The sequence below is a fragment of the Notothenia coriiceps genome, unplaced genomic scaffold, assembly GCF_000735185.1.
Source record: "Notothenia coriiceps isolate Sejong01 unplaced genomic scaffold, NC01 NC01_scaffold00033417, whole genome shotgun sequence".
Classification (NCBI taxonomy): Eukaryota; Metazoa; Chordata; class Actinopteri; order Perciformes; family Nototheniidae; genus Notothenia; species Notothenia coriiceps.
The window spans coordinates 217563-226519 of NW_011366118.1; positions in this window are offsets into that span (position 1 = coordinate 217563).

Sequence of the window (8957 nt, forward strand, 5' to 3'; positions counted from 1 at the left end):
TGTTACATTTGTCCCAGTGGACTTCACAGTTTGTAAAGAATATCAGTACGACAATACGACACCCTCTGTCCTTAGACCCTCACATCGTACAAGGAAAAAGGGTTAGGACTCCGGATCCAGGCCTCTGGATTCAGGATCCAGGACACATGACTCAGGATCCAGGACCGAAGCAACAGGATCAGCCACGACTCAGGATTGCAGATAGACACCAAAAAGAAATTTGGGGGAAGCTGGGTTATTCGGAACATGAGAGTAGCCTACAGACAGACAGAAGGAAGAAAGAAGTAAGGTGTCCCCCGACAGTCTTAGCCTATAGGAGCAAAACTAATGTGTCTACGTACATGCACTCCCTTAGGATAGGGTGAGGGGAAAGAGTAGCAAGTAAGAAGTAAGGAACAGAGGTGAAGAGGCACAAGTGTCTACGTACATGCACTCCCTTAGGATAGATTGAGAGAAAGGGGGTAGCAAGTAAGAAGTAAGGAACAGAGGTGGAGAGGCACAAGTGTCTACGTACATGCACTCCCTTAGGATAGATTGAGAGAAAGGGGGTAGCAAGTAAGAAGTAAGGAACAGAGGTGGAGAGGCACAACGTGTCTACGTACACGCACTCCCTTAGAGGGTGTGAGGGAAAAGAGCAGGAAGATATATGCGGAAAAGAGTAGGAAGATATATGCGGCACATCTATGAGCGCATTGCTCCTAAAAAGTTGTTTTGACACTGACACCAATCAACAGTTGTGTGTCGACTCGGCAGGGATCAAGGTACGTGTATGCCTCTCCCTGCTTCCACCGTCTACACACACAACCAGGGGCGGACTGGGGGGGAAAAGTGGCCCGGGGATTAATTGACAGACAGGCCAAATCCGCGGCATGTATCGGCCGGCCGGCGACGAAAGTGTGTTACTTAAAAAAAAAAACTCTGCATTTAATGTTATTTTGGACCATTATTCATATAGTAATCACATTACCTGAGCCCTTGAGTTGCCTAAAGCAAAAATAGTTACAGCATATATTTAGTGATTTTAATGTTAACAGATCATTGATGCAATAACATTTGGACCCAATTTGCCTGACTTGACAAATGGAATAAAACATGGGCGTAGGAAGCATCCTCAATGTGGGTGAGACAATTTAACAGGGGTTGTGGGCAGGTAGTGGACCTGACCTAACCTCCTCGAGGGGGGTCCGGGGGCATGCCCACACGGGAAGATTTTTTTTTTAAATGTTGAAGTTAAATGCATCATTCTGGTGCACACCCTCCAGGGAGTGGCCGGAACACTTACAAATGTGGGCCGGTAGGATTTAGGTAAGCAAAAAAAAAAAAGGGAGTGGCCGGAATACTGACAAATGTGGGCCGGTAGGATTTAAATACAAATAGTGGTACTAATGTTGATATATGAATAATGGTGATAAGAATAAAACTTTTTTTTTTTGGCCCTCCGGCCCAAGCACAGCACTGGCCCACCGGGAAAACTCCCGGTATTCCCAATGGCCAGTCCGCCTCTGCACACAACCAAATGACATCTATACCATCAGTGAGGTATAGGGTGACCATTGATTATATGTATGTTTCTTTACATAACACGTCCTTGTAACAGCATTTTATAAATTGTATATATTTAAATAATCTTTCTTCTTTGAATCCACTCCATCCTGTAAGTAGGCCTACCAGAGGAGGGCGGTAGAGGACTGCAATACAACAGAGTGTCTGTCTATGGTACTGTGATCAGGTTGTTCATCATTTTTAAGCACTGGTTTGAAAATGTCAGGGAAACAGTTCATTAAGTCATAGTGTAATATTTGTTCTCGGTCTTTAGTATGACTGTTCCTTCAACATTTGATATACAACGATAACCACTCAGGGCATGTAATGTTATTGGTGACAGTATCATTAAAATGAATCATGAAATACAGTTTACCTGGACACATTTTCTGACAATTCAAGTTATTTATGAATGATATTTTTAGCTGTTTTGACACTCGTGGGAGGCGGTAAGATCACATCCCACTCAGCCACTCTGGTATTAAAGAGCTAATGTATCTCAGTTGATTACAAATTCAATGTCAGACAGTTATTATAGAATACTGGTGCAGCACTTACTATACTGGTGATGGCTGGCATCAATCAGGAATAGTGGTTTTCCTGAGCCAAGTATCCAGCTCCTGCACCTGCTAACAACCGACAGTTGTTAAATGAGTTTCCTACTACACTTCAGTGTGTTTCACTGTGTCAAAAAGTTTGACTAAATAGGGCAGTTGGTGTATTTTGCTGTGAGCTGCCTAGCAGCATGTCCACTCAGCATGGGTTTGGCTCTGGGTGTTAATATTTTAGCTCTGCTCTGTGGTTCAGTCAAAATGATTGATCGGTGCTTCATGGACCACATTAGGATCTCCGTGCTGGTGACAGTTGGTACGAAAGCCTTAAGGTATTCACTCTAGTTAGAGAGAAGACACCTTAGCCAGCAGTGTCCCAATATACTTGCACATACAAACTTAATGTAAGTTGTTAAATAAAAGTTTGACACTAAAGAATCATCATCATAGTGTCTGTATAGCTGATCACGCCAATTCAAGGTCATAAAGTTCTGTTTTGTCAAGGCAAACTGTGTAATGCATTTAATGATGTTTGACCACTTGTGATTTCTCAAGGACAATGCACATAAACCTTTTACGCACACAAAGTAATGTCTTCCCATTTGCTTAAATAGATTTTAAATTAGGCAATAACTTCTTGCAAAAGCCCAATCAGACATTTTTCCCTTTGTTCTACTTTTTGCTGTATATCAATATATTTAATATCTCTGGAAAAATCATGGTCCCAACAAAGTTTGATCAACAATGTAGGATTTATATTTTCTTTTTGTTAAAAATAGGAGATGGTGTTTGAATCGAGCAATGGCATGATTGATTGACAGTCAACACAATTCCTACCTGTTGAGAAAAATTGTGTTTTCTTCTGAAAGAATACTTCTTCTGTCGTCTGTTCACTTTTTCTTTTGTGAACAAATCAATACCAACATCTGTTGTGCAAACATAAGCTCTTTTTCTACACATATGCTATACTGTATAGCACTTTTCTGTATTTCTCTTCACATTTTATATATTTTTTCCTATGAGGAACTTCATCTCCTTGACCGAGGCTACAGGGCAGCTGCCTCCTTCAAGGACACTCCTTTCCACTTAGCTAATATTGAGTGTTATGGCACTGTGCCCTGCACATATTTTCAGCCTAACACCAAGCTATATACCACTTGGTTAAAATGTTGCACAGCTCAATGGTGGCCAATTTTTTCTCGTAGATGGATAGCTACAGATCTTGCCATGAAGGTCACTGCTTTTTCCAACCCATCTCCGCACTTCCATCTTTATGAACTTTAAAGACTTGATCAGCATAATTGTTTTGTCTGCATGCTGCATTGCTATACTCCAGCGTGTGATCTTCGCCAATAGGTCAAGCCAGATAATTAAACCACAAAGCGGAGGGAAATTCAATACACTCTATTACAACTGAGGGCGCCAAGGACTCAGGGGAGACTTTGGTATTCATAGACTGGATTTAAAGATTTTCTAAAGCATCAAGCAGCTCTAACTCTCAGTGGAAACACGCGTCTTTAAATGTATCGTTGATTTATTACAGACCAGTTAAATAAAGAGCTGCTAAGTAAAGGAACACCCTGATAAACATTTTTAAACTACTTATCATTTGTATTCACCATAAACCTAGAATATAATTAAAGACTGTATGTGGACTGAGTAACATGTTCCTAACCCCAACAACTTCATGATCCACCAACTGCAGAATGTGTAATGCTAGTAGCAGCTAATTACACAAGAAGAGGGGCGAAGTGTGACTTGTGGTAGAATGCCAATGTCCAAGGAAATAGGTGATGCTCGCCCCAAGATCAATTCACTTTGGGGGGTTTAATTCTGCACTGTTGGGTCAGACTTAAAGTTGTGGATAGCCTACCAGTAGAATGAATCAGCAACCAATCAGAAACAGGTCGCTTTGACTTCTGTGACCTTGACCCATGTTGAAAATATGCATCATCGCTGCAGAAAAGTGTACATTTGGTAACTTCAGCAATGCTTGGTGTGATTTGCCCTCAAGCCCCATGCATAGAGAAACTTTAGTAACCTCCTTCGTTTTGCACGGCTGATGAGGCACGTTCTACTTGTGACTTGTTGGAAAATAAATGAGAACGGAAGGCTTTAGAAAGTTGGGAGTTGGTGTTTTATCTCAAACGGATTGAAGGCCTCTGGGGCATTTCACAGTCATCACCTGATAAAAAGTGTCAGTTTTCCTCACCAGAGAACGGCCAGACTGACAGCACAGGAGACCAGGAGTCTCTGCTCTCATCATCTGACCTGTGCTTTGCTCTTTTTTTTGTATTATGTTGCTCACTTCGCCATAATAAGATCAAGAGTGTCCGCTCTACTTCAGCAGAATATTGATGAACACACTGATATTAGGTGTAGGGTATCAAAACTAAAATGGAGGATAAATCAATATTCTTTATATTTTGACAAATCTATAGCTAATACACACATACTTGAATGGTTGTGCTTTGAATACACATGTCATTATAGCTTTATACATTATACTTATAATCTGTGTCTTTCATTTTTGCAGGTCCACATGTCTTCCATCAAATGTCTCCCTGTCCCATCAGATACAAAAATGACGAGATTATGCTTTTGCCCAAACTTTGGTCCAAGTAGACGTGATCGGTTACACCCTTCCTTCCTGTCAATTTCCTTAAACTTATTTGAGCAAGAGTTGAATTCAATATGACCTTTTCAGGCATGTGACGGCAGAGGACTGCCAGAGCCTTGTCTCACAAATCTGACGGATGATTCTCTCTCCATGCAAGCTAGAACCCACTCCTTCTGCCGACCCTCTGCATCAACTCAGAGCTGAGAGCAGAGCGACTGAATAGTTTTACTTTGATGCATGGACACACACAGGGACATATTAGCACTTCCTCTGCACAGACTAGTGGTGTTAAGTTTGTGAGTTTGGCATCTGTCTGAGAAGGGGCTAGCAACATTACATACAAATGGTTGAAAACCTTTTTCCCTTAACAATCTTTTTGAAATGTATTTACTTCACTCCAGATGTTACACATAGCACTCAAGTGCTTTTTACAACTCTCTGTTTGCCTCTTCTCTTTAAATTATTCTAGTTTTTTGAAATTTTCTTTATACCTCATGCTAAAATCCACTTCATCACCACAGCTCTTCCAGTGGTTTCTAGGGTTCACCCCATATGCTATTTGTATACAATGATTACGGCTCACTTTATTTTTCAGTTCATGTACCACAATCAGAAAAAAAAAGTTATATATTATTGGTTTTGTTTGTCTTCAGTTAGGATTTAGCTGTAAGCCCTAAAACACACAAAAGGAGACGGAGAGTTCTTCATTTTAATGATGCAGACCTCCCAGCATGGACGTTTTTCTCACTTTAAGACAGCATTGACAATCAAGACCTAGTTAGGTTGTGATGGTTTAATTAAATTCAGTACCTGTGCAGCTGCTGATTGAAAATAAGGATATTAAAAACATGTTAATGTTCAATTAAAAAGTACAATTTGATGACATGCTCATTACAGGAGCAAATAACTGTTAACAAATACCTTCGATTGTTAATTGGAACAATTTGATTTGGTTTAGGCGGTAGCATAGACAAACTGCTGATTTGTGACTCGTCACTCTGCATCAGCCCCCGGGGAGCAGGATGTCTCCCGTTGGCCCCCAAGTCACACCAGTTAATTAACACCACTCGAGTGTGTCAAGAGGAGGGAAAGAAAAATGTACACTCTCAGTGGTGTCCCCCGGTATGCAAGGCGGGACAAAGGGGGAGCCACCGCGGAATAACAATGGAATCATTGTAAACTAACATGATAAATTACAAGGTCTTGAAAAGATGCAATCAAGAGCACAACGTAGTTAAACACATTCAAATGAAAGAGATACTAATATGTTTGTGCTTGTGATGCAGAATAGAAAACAGAAGAATAAACAATCAAGCCGGAGGGTAATAGCATGCAGGTTTGTTCTTTTAAACCTTATTTGACCATCTTCAAACTGATTAATTATACATCCATCTGTGCCCGTCATTGTTTGCTACAGTTTAAAGTTGTTCACATAGCTCAAATGTCTAAAGCCAAATTGTCCTGGATCTACCCAGATGTAAGCCCGCCCCTTACTGTGAGAGATGTAAAATAAACAAGGCTTCCCTCCTAGCCTAGATAAATATTGCAAGGACATTTTCCATACCAAAACCCTAACGCTCTCGTTGCACTCTTTGGCACCACTGCAGAGGATGATACATGCCTGACTCCAACCAAGGATCCACTACTCAGTCTGTGGCTCAAGTAGTAGGTTCATTAAGGTATGGCAGGGGGGGCGAACTCAATTTCATAGCGGGCCACATCAGCATTATGGTTGCCCTCAAAGGGGCAACTTTAAGACTATTTAAACATACATATATAAATATATAAAATAATGTTTTATATTACAATATTGCCTCTGCATTGGAGTATCATTGGTTTTGGTAATATGTCTGAGAGCAGAAGTCTAGGGCAAATATTTCCAAGCAAATATTCAAGAATTATTATTCTTATCACTATTATTCATATATCAGCATTACTACCACTATATGTATTTATTTTATTTTTGTTTCCTTTTCCATTAATCTGTATATTGTCAGACTACCAGCTACTCTCTTTTTTGTTTTACTCCAGAAAATGTCCTTTGCCCATGTACATGTTTTTCAGGTCTGTTCTTGGGGCTGGGGAAGGGATACATGTGTAGATGTGTGATATTTAATGGTTGTCTTAAAAACTAATATTCCAGAGGAAACCTTATTTTACCGTAAAAACGTGAATATTCATCAGTAGCCTCTTGCTTGATTAACATCCCTGAAAAGAGGAGTGTATATACAGTATATAAAACTCTGCCAGCCAATCTGTCCATATAGCCGCTCAGTGTGGTGTGGTTGACGTGAGGTGATTTGCATTCCTGATGAACAGCAGTGACCGTTACAAGAGCAAGAACATCAGAGAGATGGAGAGCGGCTCCCAGTTGGTGTCAGCAAGCTGTCATGTTGCCCTCATCTGTCAGCAAGGCCGGGCTCCTTTTCAATAACACTAAATAATTACACACTCACACCCGCACAGCAGCAACGCTCAGTACTCGAAAACAGTCGGTATGCGTACAAAGTCATTCATATTCTTTTATTTTCCTACAAAAATATTTTACATTAGAAAACACACCTTGAAATATACACAGTCCCCAGCGGCTTTGAAGTAACCACGGGGACGTCTCAACTCAAATATATCTGTGTCTATATTTAAATTGTAGGTAAATATATCAGCAAGAATAAATCCAGTTGCTATCCGGTGAGGTTTGCTAATGACGTTTCTGAGATGGAGCTTTGATTGATGAGAGAAACTAAATCTGACTGAAGCAAGATGGAATCACAATCCGTCTATATTTATAAAAAAATACAACAAAACTAATGCTGCCTCTGTGGTGGCAGGGAATGCTTCTGATGGATGAGCAGTGGTTCATCAAAGAGCGTGGTAGAACAGGTAAGGGAGTTAAGCTAGGATAATTGCGTGAAGCGACACTAAGAAACTCCATTTTAACATTCAGTCTTATCCAGAGTCTACATTTGTCCTACGCTGTCCTTTTTGTCTTCGTGTTGCTGTACTCGATGGTATTCCCCTATCTACCTGTGTACAGTATGCTATCCATCTACCTGTCGACATCCCAGCATGCCATTTATTTTTCTCTTCCTGACAAACCCCCGTGGGATCATTAACTTGTAAACTATCTCCACTGCATTTCTGGGTACTTTTCACCTGTCAGTCACCCATCCGAATATATTTTCATTATCCCCGATGTCATTTTTTTTACCCTGGTTTGAGTTTTGCAGGCAGTTTTGTCCTGTCAAGCTGAGTTAAAGTACTGTGTATTTCTCCCTATAGGGGTTGGGCGTGGTGAGAACTGTAACATTACCTGTAACCGACCTAAACATGATTATTTGATTGGTAAAAAATGTGTTAAAAGGCCGTAAACAGCCTGGCAGAAAGTTCTACTGGTCAGTGAGTATTTAAAGAAATGGTTTGAAATTTCTTTTTTGGAGTTACATGAGGAAATATGTGAAATTCTCACATATGTAAGGTATATATAAGGCTACAGCGAGGACCTGGTTAGCTTAGCTTAGCATAGAGACTGATAGCAGGAAACAAACTAGCATGGCTTAGCCTTTAGCTTATTTGTTTCTTCACTGATTTAAGCATTATTGCTAAGCTAAGCTAACCATCTACGAGATAGCTAAATATGAACCTGACAGACGTGAGACTAGAATGGATATTTTCATCTAACTAAATAATAAGAATAATACATTTCCCCAAATTGTCCAACTATTCCTGAAAGGTAAACTTTTAAATATCTCCACTGTCCACCTTTTACCATCTCAGGATACTCTTCAACTGTTTGAAATCCACATCCCAGGTAGCCATTCAATAGTGCTGTAAACTTGCTTTACATGAAAACAGTCATTCTGAACAATCCTATTGGATTAGCTTCCTTGCGATGATGCAACAGCAATTTAAGAATAAAATAAGAGTGGTTCTGTGTAACCAAAGTTGTTTAGCACGGTATTAGCATCGTCACTGTCAGTGGATTGATGTCTACTAGATAGGCTATAGTATGATTATATGATAACTGTATGTAGCCTACTACCCATACCGAAAGGTGCTTTAAATGACCATCAAATAGCATGTGAAATAAATAACAGCGAAAATAATACCAAAACGTACCAATTGATATTTATAAATTCCAGTTTGTATTCAGAATGAGTCCCGACTGGCCCTCCACCAAACCGACTGTTTTTTTGCACCCAGCTCAGGAACCTCGTCCCATGCTTTGGCATCATAGCAGTTCAGAG